At 44.5% G+C, this 18,871-nt stretch overlaps 1 protein-coding gene across 1 annotated transcript in view; it reads left to right on the top strand.

The window, feature by feature from the left end:
- The window catches only part of RHOQ (ras homolog family member Q), a 78,170-nt gene that overhangs the window by 34,553 nt on the left and 24,746 nt on the right, over positions 1–18,871 (top strand). The gene's annotated exons all lie outside the window — the stretch shown is intronic.

The following is an 18,871-nucleotide window of genomic DNA, read 5'->3' as shown; positions in this document are numbered from 1 at the left end:
AATTGCTTGGCTTGGGGCTGGCAAGCAGATTGTGATAACACATGCATGGCCAATTTGTACACATATACTAGGGCCAGTGTAGACAGGAGCCATTACCCTACCTCTCCAAGCATGTCTTTGCAGTGTTGAGGAAATCCACGTAAGCACAGGGAAAACATGCAAACGTCATGCAATTGGTGTCCTGAACCAGAAATGTATACCGATCTACGTCAGTCCACTTAACTCTGTCCATACAATGGGTGCCAGGCCAGTTTGTCAAAAGAACATAAATAGGTGACCATACACCAATAAAATGACTTCTATGTTGTAATAAATTCATAGACCAAACAGAACAACACGGCAGGAGAGATGAGCCTCCCAACGGGTTTCATGCTACAGAACCCTTAAGTGCTCTGTAGCATGAAACGCGTTGCCACTGTCTGTTTTGCTCTGTGGATTTATGAGCATAAAGGAGTCATTTTACTGCAGTTTGGTCACACTTACAGTGGGTTGTAAGCAGGCAGGTAAGTATATTTTATTGCATGTCTCTTCTGTAATAGAAAACCTGCCTGTTTTGCAGTATTTAACTTTTTGCCTTTAGTTCCCCTTTAAGGGCTCATTTACAAAGACATTAACCTCTTCACGCCGGCCGAACTCAAATGTGCAGCCTCCCGGCGCCTGGGCCTAGACGCTGAGCGGCCGCACATTTGCGTTCTATTAAAAAAGGACATATGTGCCTGCGCGCTCCCAGCACACATGTCTGGTACTCACGGAAAGGTCTCGATCTCCTCTTTCGATCGAGACCTTTCCCGATCATGTGACCGCCGTGGCGGCGCGTCATGACGGTCACATGACCCTAAACCCTGCCCCTCCTCCCGGCTTCTGAAACACTTAAAGGACTGGGAGGTGCCGGCGTGAAGGGGTTAAACGACAATGCGTACAGATGTGTGCAGCAGTCAGTTTTTACGCATCTGTACACAGCAGTATAGCAGGCTACAGGCTTGTACACACCTGGAAGTGTAATGTTATGCTTTGCTCAGCAGCGTAAAAAAAAAAGTGTGAGGGCCGTATTTTAGGCTGCATTTATTGTTGTATACATTCCTTTGAGTGCTTCCTTTGTCGCCATCAGAGGGGTAGCAACCTAGGACCAGAACAGGGTCCACATATATTAGAACTCAATCACAGATCTGCTTCTTTGAAGAATAAAAAATCACTTTACAGTAGATCCATCGGAGTCAACTTTCACTTCAGTCGGTCCAGTGCTATCACACACACATCATCCACAGGTTGGGGGCAGGGAGGTGACCAGACTGTGTTGCTTAACTGCAGCAGCAAATAGTCAAGGCAGCAACCTGGTTGTGTTGTCTGGACAGGTTGTATAAATCTCAGGACTGCATGGACAATTTATTTTGGCAAGTAAACTGGCTCCATTGTATGTATTTCAGTTGTGTGGAGTTCAGCTTTAAAGTCTATCGGCTTATTCCGCATTTCACTTTGAAACCTAACAGGAAAAAAAAACTCATTTGGATAAATAATGTGTTATAGCTGCAGTTTGTGTACGCACAGATGAGGGGTATTACCTAGTTATAGCACATCGAATGTCATCTGCCATCTCATTGTAGGAAGGAGAGAAGAGAACATTGTATTACTCTGCACAGTGAGAAGGAATCTTTACAAATGCATGCAAGAATCTCATTTTCTTTGATCATTATTCTTTCCGCTGAACATTTATGGCAACACAGAGCATATTATGCAGGATAGCTACACGGCCTGTTACTATGCTTGGATGGTTTGCATATTGAAATGTGCCGTGTTTATATATCCACCATGTTCCTGGAGTATTCGGAATGCTGTCAGATCAGTGGTAAGTGGGTTTGTGTCGTGCCGTTCTTCAAAATATATCTTTCAATTGGCGTTTCAATTCAAATATAAAAGTTCTATAACAATTTGGCCTAATTTCTGAAAGTGTCTGAAAAAGAACTGTCTGTGTTTCCTTGTATCATCCAGTGGGGTTTGAAGTGGAAGTAAATCCTGCAATATTCACCTACCCTCCAGTGATGCAATGTCCACAAGCTCCCTTGATGACACCATCATATTCTGCCCATGTTTGGGGTCTTCTACCATCTTGGTTGACCATCTTGGGATGACGTAACTCCTGTGCATGGGAATTGGAGTTCATTCATCTCAGCATTAAAGTGTGCAGAGAATGTACACTAAGCTGCACAGTCTTCTGGGTTCAGGGCTTTCAGCCATCTTGATTGGCCAGGCCCGGGATGACATGACTCCAGCATGTTCACATGGGAGTTCATTCATACTGGCATCAAGGTGTGCACTGAGCTGTATGTTCTACTGGGTTTGAGGGTCTTCAGCTGTCTTGGTTGGTTGGCCAGGCCAGGATAAAGCAACTCCAGCAAATGCTCATGGGAGTTTTTCTGTCTTGGCAAGAAAGTGTGCTGAGAATGTACACTGAGCTGCACGTTCTTCCAGGTTTGGGGTCTTCAGCTAACGTGAGTGGCCTGACCAGGGTACACCAGGGCTCATTCATCTTGGCATTGAGGCCTGCCACGAATGTACATTGAGCTGCACATTCTTCCAGGTTCAGGGTCTTCAGCTATTTTGAGTGGCCAAGCTACGGTGACGTAACTCCTTTGCACACACATCAGGGCTCGTTTATCTTAGCTTCGAGGTGTGTCACGAATGTACACTGAGCTGTGTGTTCTTCCAGGTTTGGGGTCTTCAGCCATCTTGATAGGCCAGGCTAGGATGACATATCTCCTGCCCATGGAGTTTCTTTCATCCCGACATCGAGACCTGCCAAGAATGTACAATGAGCTGCACGTTCTTTTGGGTTCAGGGTCTTCTGATTTCTTAATTGGCCAGGCTGGGATTATGCAACTCTTGTGCATGTACATGGGGCTTCATTCATCTTGGCCAGGTTGGGATGACTGGACCATGCACACTTCAGCCATCTGGATTGGCCAGGGTGGTAAAAAAAAACTCCTGTGCATGCACATGGGAGTTCATTCATCCTGGCATTGAGGCGTACCAAGAATGTACACTGAGCTGCGTGTTCCTCGGAGTTCAGGGTCTTCAGCTCTCTTAATTTTCCCAGAAACAGAAAACGTCTTTTATCTTAATGCAAGGAATGCATTAAGGTAATAAATGTTTTTAGCTTTAGTATCACTTTAGGATTGCTTCTTTTATATTCAGTTTGTAGTTTAGCTTTGAAAAAAGTCATCTTGATTTGGCCAAGCTGAAAATACGTAACTTCCATGTGTGTGGACCTGACCAATGAAGATGACTCTTTAATGTGAAACTTCAACTGGATATAAAAAAGCACTTCTAAATCTAATTAGGATTACTGCAGTTGCAGTGCGGTAGTACAGCAATTATAGGGTTAATTCGGGTGGTGAGAAAGCATCATATTGCCTTCTCATGGGCTTTCAAATACCTCTGAAAATGTATCCAAGTGTAGATAGCTTTTCAGAGGAGCGGTAGTCCTTGCCACACATGAACAAGCTGCTATACTGGAGGCTATTACAGGGAAAGATGATTTGCATATAACTTCAGCTGCCTGTACTTCTGGATCTAGTGATAGCTCCGATATGGGGATTTCCATTGCTGTCTTCATATTCTTTGTCTGGATAAGTTTAGATGCACAGCTGCCCTATAAGTGATATGAAGTGCAGTGTACAGTTACAGTGACCCCCCCTCCCCAAGAAATGTCAACTGTAATATCCTTTACTGAAATGTCATAGTAATCACTGTTATGCTATACGGACAGTGACCTGTCAGAGCCAATCCAGAGCTGCATGCTGGGAAATTCATTCATTATGGAATTCCATGTCATAATTCACGGACACGCAGCCCTGCTCTGTGCCAAAGTCAGCTACACTCTGATAGATTACTACAGGTTATGTCTGTATTCGTCCTGGTCAGGGCTATCCAGGCTATGGCTCTCTCCCTTATATGAGGGTCCTCATCAGAGTCCCCCCTTGCACTTAGGCCCTGATCAGAGTTCCCCCTTACAAAAGAGTCCCCATCAGAGTCTCCTATTACATCAGGGCCCTAATGAGAGTCCCTTCCCTTACATCAGGATCTTAAACAGTGCCCCCCCCCTTTACTTCGGGGTCCTAATTAGAGTCCACCCCTTACATCAAGGTCCTGATCAAAGTCCCTTTCCCTAACATCAGGGTCCTGATCAGTGCCCCCCCCACCTTTACTTCAGGGTCCGTATCAGAGTCTATCCCTTACATCAGGGTCCTGATCAGAGTTTCCCCTTTACATCAGGGTCCTGATCAGAGTCCCCCTCCTTACATCAAGGTCCTGATCAAAGCCCCACCTCTTACACCAGGGTCCTGATCAGAGCCCCCCCTCCCCCTTACACCATGATCCTGATCAGAGTCCCCTTTACTTCAAAGTCCCTATCAGAGTCCCTGCCGTACATCAAGGTCCTAATCAAAGTCCCACCTCTTACATCATGATCCTGGTCAGAGCCCCCCTCTTACATCATGATCCTGATCAAAGTCCCATTACATCACAGTTCCTATCAGAGTCCCTTCCTTACAATAGGGTCCTAATAAAGTCCCCTCCTTACATCAGGGTCCTGATCAGAGTCCCCTCCTTACTTCAAGGTCCCAATCAGAGTCCCTCAACCCTTACATCAGGGTCCTGATCTGAAATCTCCCCTTACATCAGGATCCTGATCAAAGTCCCACCTGGTCAGAGTCCCAGCTCTTACATCATGTTCCTGATCAGAGTCCCCATTACATCACAGTCCCTATCAGAGTCCCTTCCTTACATCAGGTTCCTAATCAAAGTCCCTTCCTTACATCAGGGTTCTGATCAGAGTCCCCTCCTTACTTCAAGGTCCCAAGCAGAGTCCCCCCCCACCCCCGTTACATCAGGGTCCTGATCTGAGTTCTCCCCTTACATTAGAATCCTGATCAAAGTCTCACCTCTTACATCATGATCCTGATCAGAGTCCCCATTACTTCACAATCCCTATCAGAGTCCCTTCCTTGCATCAGGGCCCTAATCAAAGTCCCTTCCTTACATCAGGGTCCTGATCAGAGTCCTCCCCTTACATCAGGGTCCTGATCAGAGTCCTCCCCTTACATCAGGGTCCTCATTAGAGTCCCCATCCCCCTTACATCAGGGTTCTCCTTAGAGTCCCCTTTACATGAGAGTCATAGCATCTGCCTGTGATATGAGCTTGTGCTTCTCACCGATTGCATGTAGTTGGCTAACAAAATACAATATATACAGTAGCACTGCCTGTTCTTTGCTACCTGTACACTTAAAGCAGAACTCCAGGGAAAAATTACAAGTAAAAAATTAATAGATCATTAAAAAATAAATTAACAAAAACCACCTTTTGTTGTAATATTCACCTTCAATCCAAATATTTTCCTGGCAGTACTTGTTTTCTGCAGTTAGATGTCTTCAGTCTGATGGCCAACATAACTTACCCCAAATTATCTGAGCCCAGGTCATCCTGGACCCACCCTGAATAAATTATTATTCTAGCCAATGAAATGAATTAACGTCCAAGTGATTGATGTACCTAAACGTATCACACATGTTTATGAGCTTCAAGCTATTTGTTTCTGCCAAAACATCGCTGCCAGGGTGCTTAGGAGACCTACTCAGACTAGCCCATCTGGCACCAACAAAAGAACATTGGGGAACTGGAGAAAGTGCAGAGAAGGGCAACCAAACTTATACGAGGCATGGAGGAGCTCAGCTATGAGGAAAGATTAGAGGAACTGAATTTATTCTCTCTTGAGAAGAGGAGATTAAGGGGGATATGATCTCCATGTATAATACACAAGGGGGGATATGATCTCCATGTATAATACATAAGGGGGGATATGATCTCCATGTATAATACATAAGGGGGATATGATCACCATGTATAATACATAAGGGGGATATGATCTCCATGTATAATACATAAGGGGGGATATGATCACCATATATAATACATAAGGGGGATATGATCTCCATGTATAATACATAAGGGGGGATATGATCTCCATGTATAATACATAAGGGGGGATATGATCTCCATGTATAATACATAAGGGGGGATATGATCTCCATGTATAATACATAAGGGGGGATATGATCACCATGTATAATACATAAGGGGGGATATGATCACCATGTATAATACATAAGGGGGATATGATCTCCATGTATAATACATAAGGGGGGATATGATCACCATGTATAATACATAAGGGGGGATATGATCTCCATGTATAAATACATAAGGGGGGATATGAGCTCCATTTATAATATATAAGGGGGGATATGATCACCGTGTATAATACATAAGGGGGGATATAATCACCGTGTATAATACATAGGGGGGGGGGGATATGATCTCCATGTATAATACATAAGGGGGGATATGATCTCCATGTATAATACATAAGGGGGGATATGATCTCCATGTATAATATATAAGGGGGGATATGATCTCCATGTATTATACATAAGGGGGGATATGATCTCCATGTATAATACATAAGGGGGGATATGATCTCCATGTATAATACATAAGGGGGGATATGATCAACATGTATAATACATAAGGGGGGATATGATCTCCATGTATAATACATAAGGGGGGATATGATCTCCGTGTATAATACATAAGGGGGGATATGATCTCCATGTATAATACATAAGGGGGATATGATCTCCATGTATAATACATAAGGGGGGATATGATCTCCATGTATAATACATAAGGGGGATATGATCTCCATGTATAATACATAAGGGGGATATGATCTCCATGTATAATACATAAGGGGGGATATGATCTCCATGTATAATACATAAGGGGGATATGATCTCCATGTATAATACATAAGGGGGGATATGATCTCCATGTATAATACATAAGGGGGGATATGATCTCCATGTATTATACATAAGGGGGGATATGATCTCCATGTATAATACATAAGGGGGATATGATCTCCATGTATAATACATAAGGGGGGATATGATCTCCATGTATAATACATAAGGGGGGATATGATCTCCATGTATTATACATAAGGGGGGATATGATCTCCATGTATAATACATAAGGGGGATATGATCTCCATGTATAATACATAAGGGGGATATGATCTCCATGTATAATACATAAGGGGGGATATGATCTCCATGTATAATACATAAGGGGGGGTATGATCTCCATGTATAATACATAAGGGGGGATATGATCAACATGCATAAATACCTTTGTGGTCCATATAGTGAACACGGTGTAGAGTTATTCCCCCTGAGGTCATCACAGAGGACAAGGGGGCACTCTTTACGTCTGGAGGAAAAGAAATTTAATCTCCAAATACGGAAAGGGTTCTTCACAGTAAGAGCTGTGAAAATGTGGAATAGACTCCCTCAAGAGTTGGTTCTTGCCAGCTCAGTGGATTGCTTTAAAAAAAAAGTCCTGGATTCTTTCTTAGATACACAGAATATAACTGGATACTAACATTTATAGGTAAAGTTGATCCAGGGAATATCCGATTGCGTCTCGGGGGATCAGGAAGGGGCTAATTGGATTTGCTGGGTTTATTGCCTTCCTCTGGATCAACTGTGGGTATAGGATTATAACTTTGTTTTCTTTATGGCTGAACTGGATGGATTTTTGTATTTTTTTAGTCAGACTAACTATGTAAAATAAGCAAACACCCTGTGTGCACGAGGCCTGAAGCAGTGTCCCAATTAGATGCAGTATGGGTACCTCTAGCAAAGGAATACAAACCAGGGACCCAGTGGAGTCAGGTAGCTGGATTAACAGGTCCTGGTGATTCATCACCACCATACATTAGGTACACCTTGCTAGTGCCAAGAAAATATCCCCCACACCATTACACCACCACCAGCCTGAAGCAGGATGGATCCATGCATTCATGTTGTTTACACCAAATTCTGACCCTACCATCTGAATGTCTCAGCAACCAGTCTGCCCATTCTCCTCTGAACTCTGACATTGACAAGGCATTTTCCTCCGCACAACTGGATATTTTCTCTTTTTCGGACCATTCTCTGTAAACCCTAGAGATGGTTGTGCGTGAAAATCCCAGTGGATCAGCAGTTTTTTAAATACTCAAACCAGCCCATCTGGCACCAACAACCCTGCCATGTTCCAAGTCACTTAAATCAGCTTTCTTCCCCATTCTGATGCTCGGTTTGAACTTCAGCAAGTCGTCTTCACCATGTCTAGATGCCTAAATGCATTGAGTGGATGCCATGTGATTGGCTGATTAGCAATTTGTGTTACCAAGCAATTGAACAGGTGTAGCTAATAAAGTGGCCGGTGAGTGTAGGTCGGTAGCACATGTACGTTGAAGTAGACCACCATAAGGAAACTTCACTCTCACAGACTGCTGGAACTATTTTCCTAGCCAGCTAACTATGGCCTGCGATGGGATGTTGGAACTTGCACTTCCGCAGCAACTGGAAAGCCACAGGTTGCCTCAGCTTGCAGTGGAAGGAATATAAGCCCTTCTAGGTTTCATCCATGTGTTCAAAGCTTACACCTAAGCAGCCGTTACCACTGCCCTTTCATGGTTAAACATTGGATTCCTGCCCAGAACTTATTTTTGGCTCTGCTGGATGGTGTCACAAGCAGTAAAGCCAGACTAGAATTTCTTTTTCAACCACAGATGTAGCAGATGGTCTCTGATTTAAAGATCACAAAGGAAGAGGTGCCAACTCGTACTCTAACATGGCTGTGATGCCATCCACTCTACTAAAGTCTCTAACCTGCTTAGAGCAGCAATAAGTGTGAAATGGGAAAACGTTACTGAGAAGTCACAGCTGAAGGTACAGGAATTCTACGAAGATTTGATTGCAACACACAGACTGGGAAGGGGGGAATTAAATCAGTCAATTTGTAGACATCTGGAAATTAAATTCCTCCTTAATGCTTGGAAGCCAATACATATGTGAGAGAGCCCCACCCTACAGTAATATTAAACCTTCAGTTTTTTAAGCACTTTTAGCAGCTGGTTTGATCTCTTAGGTCAACTCACACTTGTTTTAGTAGGTATTTTTCTGCTTTATTCAGTGTAGGGCAGCCCATTCTCGTTGAAAGTGTTACAAAACACGTGACCCTGCATTCACTATATCTGGTCTCCCCAGACCCCGCATTCACTATATCTGGTCTCTCAGGACCCTGCATTCACTATATCTGGTCTTCCCGGACCCTGCATTCACTATATCTGGTCTCCCCGGACCCTGCATTCCCTATATCTGGTCTCCCCAGACCCTGCAGTCACTATATCTGGTCTCCCTGGACCCTGCATTCATTATATCTGGTCTCCCAGGACCCTGCAGTCACTATATCCGGTCTCCTCGGACCCTGCAGTCACTATATCTGGTCTCCTCCGACCCTGCAGTCACTATATCTGGTCTCCCAGGACCCTGCATTCACTATATCTGGTCTCCCCGGAACCCTGCATTCACTATATCTTGTCTCCCAGGACCCTGCATTCACTATATCTGGTCTCCCCAGACCCTGTATTCACTATATCTGGTCTCCCTAGACCCTGCATTCACTATATCTGGTCTCCCCGGACCCTGCATTCACTATATCTTGTCTCCCAGGACCCTGCATTCACTATATCTGGTCTCCCAGGACCCTGCATTTACTCTATCTGGTCTCCCCGGACCCTGCATTCACTATATCTGGTCTCCCGGACCCTGCATTCACTATATCTGGTCTCCCCAGACCCTGCATTCACTATATCTGGTCTCCCCGGACCTTGCATTCACTATATCTGATCTCCCCGGACCCTGCATTCACTATATCTGGTCTCCCCGGACCCTGCATTCACTATATCTGGTCTCCCCGGACCCTGCATTCACTATATCTGGTCTCCCCGGACCCTGCATTCACTATATCTGGTCTCCCTGGATCCTGCATTCACTATATCCGCTCTCCCTGGACCCTGCATTCACTATATCTGGTCTCCCCGGACCCTGCAATCCCTATATCCGGACTCCCTGGACCCTGCATTCACTATATCTGGTCTCCCCGTACCCTGCATTCACTATAACTGGTCTCCCCGGACTCTACATTATTTTTAGTAAATATAAACTGCTAAATATCTTTCCTCATCAGCAGTATATAGCAGTCTTGTGATGTCAGCACTGGTTAATCTTGTAGGAGGGGTTTTCATTCTCCTCTGACTGTCCTATGAGGCTGCATGACCCTGACCCTCTGTTTGGACAGTGCTGATCGGACCTGTGCTGATCACATGGGAGGATCAGAGAGGACAGGATCAAACAGCATTTTTACATAATGCAAAGTACTAACCCCTTAGGTTCCACAGTGAGTATACCAAGCATGCTTTACTGCATATACAGACTAATTTTATTGTTGCGGGTTTAGTAACACTTTAATGTGTTACTAAACCCAGAACCCTGTATTCACTATATCTGGTCTTCCACAATACACAGAACATGGAAATGCAATCATTTTAGTAAATATAAACTGCTAAAAATCTTTTTCACCAGCCGTATATTACAGTGTCCAGCTGAGCACTGGTTAATCTTGTAAGAGGAGTTTTCATTCTCCCCTGATTGTCCTATGAGGCTGCAGGACCCCTGACTAGACAGTGCTGATTGGCCCTGTGTTGATGACATGCACTCTCCCAAGAAACAAAAAACTCTAGCAATACACACCAAACTGAGCATGTGCAGCTTGCCCCGAAAGGCTCTGTGCTATCAGCAGATGGATTTGGGACTGTGGAAGAAGGGGAGGATCAGCGAAGTCAGGATCAAACATCCTTTTTACACAGTGCAGACTGATTTTATTGTTGTGGGTTTAGTAACACTTTAACTAAAACACCCCACTGCAAGGATTACATGGTTTTTAGGTCTAGGGGATGTGGAAATACACTTTTTACTCCAACCCCAATTCCAAAAAAGTTTAGATCAGGGTGATATCAGAGGACCTTGGAGCGCCCGGACCACCTGCAGGAGCTGAGGGTCAGGTACAACCCCAGTTCCAAAAAAGTTGAGGAGCTCTATGAAATCTTCATAAAAACAGAATGCAGTGATCTGTAAGTCTCATTGACCCATGCTTTATATACAATAGAAAATAGAAACCATATCAAGTCTTTAACCACGTCGCCCAAGGATGTCCCTGTACGCCCTTGAGTTGCAGTGGTTATAACGGGATAATGCCTGCAGCTACATGCATCTTTTGGTATCTTTTTTTTTTTTGCCATAGATTGTCCTGATGTAAAAGCAATCTTAGCTTGATCACCTTTACAGACAGCGAGAGGAGGTCCCCCCCTCCCACTGCCTTCTGCCCCATTCCTGCGCTCACCATCCCACTGGGGGAACCCGGGATTGCAGCTGGTTGTTTCACCAGCTGACCATAGAGATAATCAAGGACCAGAAGGTCCCCCATGATCTCTATTGTCTAATAAACTTGAAGTGACAAGTATCTTGTCACTTCCTGTTTTGGCTTTGTGTTTACTGGTCGGGTGCTGGCCAGTAAAGCAGCCATGTAGACCGATCTGTGTCTGATCGGCTGCTTTGGAGGCTAGAGGAGCAATCTGGGGTCTAATAGAAAAGAAACAGTGTAAAAAAGGAATTTAACTAAAATAAATAATGAAAAATAAATAAATAAAAGCACTATATGGCACTGGACACTCTGCAGCAAGCTAGGGGGTACTAAGGGAAGCTGGCAGGCAATATGGGAGACTGAAATGCACGGCAAGGGGTGGGGGCACTGTGGGACACGTTTGGGGTACTGGTGGCATTGCAGCAAGCTAGGGGGTACTGAGGGAGACTTGCAGGCACTGTAGGAGAGAGCTGGGGGCAACTGTGGGAGATGAGGTCTGTGGAATGGACTGGGGTTTTTTAGGGGCAACGTTAGAGACTGAAGGTCTGAACGACAGGGGTTGGGGGGGCACTCTGGAACACGTTTGGGGCACTATGAGGTGCTGGAGGTTCTGCAGCAAGTTAGGGGGTACTGCTGAGGGGAACAATCAGAGGTTAAGGTACACTGTGGGGACTAAGGGGATCTCGGGGCCACTATAGGAAATTGGGTGGCACTTTGGGAGCTGGGAGGAACTGTGGAAGGTTAGGAAATCTACAGCAAGCTGGAGGTTCAGGAGGAGAAAGGCCATGAGCCAGCAGAAGACTGGCCCAGTGGTTGTGGCCCACTGTAGTAGACCATTTGGCATGTACAGATCATCCATAGAAAAGCATGAAACAAAATTAATAAATATAAAGGAAAATTACAGAACTCAGTAGTTTGTATGGCCCCCATGTGCTTGTATGCATGCCTGACAACGTCAGGGCATGCTCCTAATGAGATGACAGATGGTGTCCTGGGGTATTTCTTCCCAGATCTGGACCAGGGCATCACTGAGCTCCTCGACAGCCTGAGATGAATCGGGGTGGCATCAGATGGACCGAAACATGATATCCCAGAGGTGTTCTATTGGATTTAGGTCAGGCGAGCGTGGGAGCCATTCAATGGTATCAATTCCTTCATCCTCCAGGAACTGCCTGCATACTCTCGCCACATGAGGCTGGGCTTTGTCGTGCACCAGGAGGAACCCAGGACCCACTGCACCAGTGTAGGGTCTGACAATGGGTCGAAGGTTTTCATCCCCATACCTAATGGCAGTCGGGGTGCCATTGTCTAGCCTGTAGAGGTCTGTGCGTCCCTCCATGGATATGCCTCCCCAGACCATCACTGACCCACCACCAAAACGGTCATGCTGAACCATGTTACAGGCAGCAAAATTTTCTCAACGGTTTCTGCAGATCCTTTCATGTCTGTCACATGTGCTCAGGGTGAACCTGCTCTCATCTGTGAAAAGCACAGGGCGCCAGTGGCGGACCTGTCAGTTCTGGTGTTCAATGGCAAATGCCAGTCGAGCTCTATGGTGCCGGGCAGTGAGCACAGGGCCCACTAGAGGACATTGGGCCCTCAAGCCACCATCATGAAGTCTGTTTCTGATTGTTTGGTCAGAGACATTGACACCAGTGGCCTGCTGGAGGTCATTTTGTAGGGCTCTGGCAGTGCTCATCCTGTTCCTCCTTGCACAAAGGAGCAGATACCAGTCCTGCTGATGGGTTTTACGGACCTTCTCCGGCCCTGTCCAGCTCTCCTAGAGTAACTGCTTGTCTCCTGGAATCTCCTCCATGCTCTTGAGACTCTGCTGGGAGACACAGAAAAAAACCTTCTGGCAATGGCACGTATTGATGTGCCATCCTGGAGGAGTTGGACTGCCTGTGCAACCTCTGTAGGGTCCAGGTATTGCTTCATGCTACCAGTAGTGACACTGACCCTAGCCAAATGCAAAACTAGCGGAAAACAGTCAGAAATGATAGTAGGGGAAATAAATGTCAGTGGCCTCCACCTGTAAAACCATTCGTGTTTTGGGGGTCGTCTCATTGTTGCCCATCTAGTGCACCTGTTGTTAATTTCATTAATCCCAAAGCAGCTGAAACTGATTAACAACCCCCTCTGCTACTTAACTGACCAGATAAACATCCCAGGAGTTTCGTTGACTTGATGCTAGACCAGCAATGGGCAAACTACAGCCCGGCGGACCTATTAATCCGGCCTGCGGAGCGTGATACAAAAAAAAACAGCCAGGGCAGTGCGCTCAAATGCAATGATTGGCCAGTCTCGCTGCCACTCACATCCTGATAGCCAGTGATTGACTGTCAGGATGTGTGTAGGCGGGGCAGCGTGACGAACGTGAGGGGAGCTAGGCTCCTCTCACAGTCCGCCCTGAAGACCGGAACGGCGCGGGAACACGGCGAGAAGAACGCGCGGAGCAAAGGTAAGTAAATTGACACAGGGGGGACTTGGCTTACTACTTGCTACTTACTTACTACTACTATATGGGGGATGAATTAATATGGGGGATGAATTACTATAGGGGGGATGAATTACTATATGGGGGATGAATTACTATATGGGGGATGAATTAATATGGGGGATGAATTACTATAGGGGGGATGAATTACTATAGGGGGGATGAATTACTATATGGGGGATGAATTACTATATGGGGGATTCATTACTATGCTTACTATGGGGGAATATTACTATACTTACTATGGATGGCATGGTAGTGGCTGGGCCGGCCAGCAGCTAGTCCGGCCCCCGGGTCCAATATATGAACCCATTGCGGCCCTCAAGTCAAAAAGTTTGCCCACCCCTGTGCTAGACTCTGACTAAAAAGTGTTTCTTTAATTTTTTTGAGCAGTGTATGTATATATATATGTATATATATATATGTGTGTGTGTGTGTCTATATATATATATATATACTGTATATACAGTCAGGTCCATAAATATTGGGACATTGACACAATTCTAACATTTTTGGCTCTATACACCACCACAATGGATTTGAAATGAAACGAACAAGATGTGCTTTAGCTACAAAGGATTTGCAACCAAGTATTAAAAAGTGAAAGTTTGATTTATGATTATTATTCTGTCCCATTACTTTTTGTCCCTTAAGAAGTGGGAGGCACATATGCAAACTGTTGTAATTCCTACACCGTTCACCTGATTTGGATGTAAATACCCTTAAATTAAAGCTGACAATCTGCAGTTAAAGCACATCTTGTTCGTTTCATTTCAAATCTATTGTGGTGGTGTATAGAGCCAAAAATGTTAGAATTGTGTCGATGTCTCAATATTTATGGACCTGGCTGTATATATATATATATGTGTGTGTGTGTGTGTGTGTGTGTGTCACATGTACAAGGACGTACATGACTTGAAAGCTGTTAAATGATTATATACCTTTACAATAAACACTTCAATTCCCTTGAAGTCTGGCAGTACGTGGTGGCAGGTCTCATTTGCATGGCAGTTGCTTCCGATTTCCTGTGACTTTTCTGTTTGACTGTTAGCTATGCAGACGCTCATCAGTCTATAAATAGTTCCCCTACCAACTTCATTTCCAACCCGCTTGTCATTGTTTATTTACTGCTTGTTAAATCTCATGCTGGTTTCCTTTACATTAGTAAATCATAGAAATGGCCATTAAAGTGCGTTGTGCGCACACGCCAGCTTCTGATCAGCGAGGCTTGATAATTGCCAGGACATGCGGTGCTAATTCTTGACCTTGCTCATGAATGCGCGGTGTGCTGTCTATGAATGGCTGTTGTATACACTGTGCTGGGTCAGGAGAGCCATTACCCAGCTCCGCATCCCGCAAAGTGCACACACATTACCTATCTACATGGATCTATTGTGTCTTTCCTTTTTTCCTATATTTTATACTTCTTTTGCTGTGGTTAAAAATACTTTTTGCCCAGCACTTCCCTTGCCAGGAATCAGTCTTGTGTTATTTTATATTGGTGATGAGCCTACAGTAACCCCAAAAGCCTACCTGTGACTTGAAGATGTGTGAGTTTATTATAGGTGCTGCAAACCGCGATAAATTGGGTAGTGTTTAGAATTATTGCAAAATAATAATAGGAACTGCTGAAAACCAGGCAACAAAAATCCAGATATAGCCTAATTATATATAAGCAGGGCAGGAACGCTGGGGGGGAACGCAGTTCTGGCACCTCCAGCACTGAGTGTATGTAATGGCAAGGGGGGTGATGTGTGCTGGAGAGTCTGTTGATGCTGGCTGCTGGGGGATCTATTGTCACTGGTCGGTATGTTTTTGTGTGAGGGTCTATTGCTGCTGGTGGGGATCTATTGAGGTTACTGGCTGTTAGAAGGCCTATTGATACTGGCTGCTGGGAGATCTGTTGTTGCTGTTGGGGAGTTTATTGTTCCTGGGGTGGTATTTTGTTGTTGTTGGTCCATTGTTACTGTGTGAGGGGCCTATTGTTGCTGGGGGATCTATTGTCACTGGTGGGGAAGTTTATGCGAGGGTCTATTGTTGCTGGTGGGGATCTATTGAGGTTGCTGGCTGTTAGAAGGCCTATTGATACTGGCTGCTGGGAGATCTGTTGTTGCTGTTGGGGGGGTTTATTGTTCCTGGGATGGTATTTTGTTGTTGGTGGTCCATTGTTACTGTGTGAGGAGCCTATTGTTGCTGGGGGGATCTATTGTCACTGGTGGAAATGATTTTATGTGAGGGTCTATTGTTTCTGGTGTGGATCTATTGAGGTTGCTGGCTGTTAGAATGCCTATTGTTACTGGCTTCTGGGAGATCTGTTGTTGCTGTTGGGGGGGTTTGTTGTTCCTGGGGTAGTATTTTGTTGTTGGTGGTCCATTGTTACAGTGTGAGGGGCCTATTGTTGCTGGGGGGGATCTATTGTCACTGGTGAGGATGATTTTGTGTGAGGGTCTATTGTTGCTGGTGGGGATCTATTGAGGTTGCTAGCTACTACAGGGTCTATTGATACTGGCTGCTGGGAGATCTGTTGTTGCTGTTGGGGGGGTCTTTTATTCCTTGGGCCGTATTTTGTTGTGGGTGATCCATTGTTACTGTGTGAGGGGTCTATTGTTGTGCGGGAGATCTATTGTTGCTGGGGGGATCTATTGTTGCTGGCTGCAGGGGAATATCATTTACTTCTTTTCTTGTTGTCATTAACAAATTCCATACAAATGATTTAGCACCACAAAATGATACTTGGTTCTGTATTCTCTTAAAGGGGCGGTACTGCGAGGTGGGTAGGGGGCGGATCCAAGGGACGGTGCTCAGAGGAAGGGGGGCGGTGACAATGGGCGACTCAGAATCAGGGAGTTTCTACACCTATTCTCTGAGAAAAAAAAGCCCTGCACATGAGAGCTGATTTTGCTGCCGGCAGGTTTACAGTTCTGTTTTTACAATAGTTTTAATATATAGAGTAAGCACACCACATGGCCAGACTGCTTTAGCAATTAATTTCAAAATATTATGAATAGCGCCAAAAATTAAAAAAAAATAATAAATAAAATATATAGCTGCAGAACCTAACCAAAAACGGTGCATATAACAGTGAGAAAACAGGTTTGCGTTTATATAATCCAAAAAATTGTAATACCATCCACAATACTAAATGTATAAATGATTCATAGTGTCCAGAATATTGTGAAACATAAATATGAGTAATATGTGTCAAATAAAGTCCAAACACCAGTGACAAAAGATCCTTTTCTGTTTTGTGTCTTTAAATAATTTCCAACTCAAAATTCCAGTGTTCAAATGATTTCACCGTGACAAAATCCATCACCAAATAAATTAAATGAACTCACTAGAGCTATGTGCTGATTAAATTATAAAGCAGCATTAGCGCTTTCTGCTCTGGGAGCAATACTCTGCAGGAAAATCATCAGCAATATGGTCTGGGAGCAATACTCTGCAGGAGGGTACTCAGCGAATATGGGATATCACTTTGTGGTCACCGCCTCTTCATTAATCATAGCAGTACTCGGGAATCAAGAGAAGAAAGCTCATGGTGCAGTATATTAAAACACTTTAATTGAAAACAAACTATATCATTGCACTCACAAACAAGGTGTCCCAGCTGACACCAGCAAAAACAGCGTGTTCAGTATAAAAGACGAACCCAGCCTGCTCCGGCATACACAGACACCGACAGTCTCGGGAACGTCGTCACGTCACACCCACAGACTCCGCCCTACGCGTTTCGTCGCCAGACGTCCTCACGGAGCGGATCACGCTGTTTTTGCTGGTGTCGGCTGGGACACCTTGTTTGTGAGTGCAATGATTTAGTTTGTTCTAAATAAAAGTGTTTTAATGATACTACACCATGAGCTTTCTTCTCTTGATTCCCAAGTACTGCTATGATTAATGAAGAGGCGGTGACCACAAAGTGATATCCCATATTCGCTGAGTACCCTCCTGCAGAGTATTGCTCCCAGACCATATTGCTGATGATTTTCCTGCAGAGTATTGCTCCCAGAGCAGAAAGCGCTAATGCTGGTTTACAGTCAGGACCATAAATATTGGGACATCGACACAATTCTAACATTTTTGGCTCTATACACCACCACAATGGATTTGAAATGAAACGAACAAAGGATTGTCAAATCCAAGCATACCCCTAGAGCACGGATTTCATGCCAGATCTATGGAAAACTTGGAACACCAAATCCACACCTAAATACAGGGCTAAATACACAAACAGGGAGATTTACTCCCTGAAGCTGATTGTTTACCATGCACAGTTGCACCAGATGCCAACTAAAGGCCGATTGGTTTCTAAGCAGATTTGCACCAGTTTTTTCACTTTCCCACTTTAGTAAATAACCCTCAAAATGTTTATTGTTTTACCTGCCAAAGGATTTGTAGCAATACTTCCATACACGACCTCTGACAATCACAGCAATCACTCCGCTACTTGTTGGGTCCTTTCCTTCTCCCTGTACAACAGAGGTGATAACGCCAATTCACCGTCTAATGAGATGAAAGATGAATTCTGGGATAAGCAAATATTGTCTAACTACAAAAGATGCGTTTGTATTTTTACTGCTATGACTTGTATTATATTAAGCCTTGGTTCACATTAGCATGACATAAAAGTGGCTGCGACTTCCCGGTGATTTAGCTGTACCACTTCCCAGTGACTTTACTGATAAAAAGCATTCCTTTCCAACTCTGATGGATCGTTCTGTGCGTCCAGAAATGCGTAGATGAGAACGAATGGTAACACAAGCGCAATGTGCATTGTCACGCATTTTTGAAACACACAGTAAAGCGTGAGTTGCCGTGCGTTCAGAAAGTTAACAAATGCTAACAAAAGTGTGAATGGGATATAGATATATATAGATATATACAGACAGGTCCATAAATATTGGGACATCGACACAATTCTAACATTTTTGGCTCTATACACCACCACAATGGATTTGAAATGAAACGAACAAGATGTGCTTTAACTGCAGACTGTCAGCTTTAATTTC

Source organism: Staurois parvus, unplaced genomic scaffold (assembly GCF_062004578.1).
Source record: "Staurois parvus isolate SC_StPar_1 unplaced genomic scaffold, SC_StPar_1.0 ptg000727l, whole genome shotgun sequence".
Taxonomy (NCBI): Eukaryota; Metazoa; Chordata; class Amphibia; order Anura; family Ranidae; genus Staurois; species Staurois parvus.
This window is presented reverse-complemented; position numbering and strand designations above follow the sequence as displayed.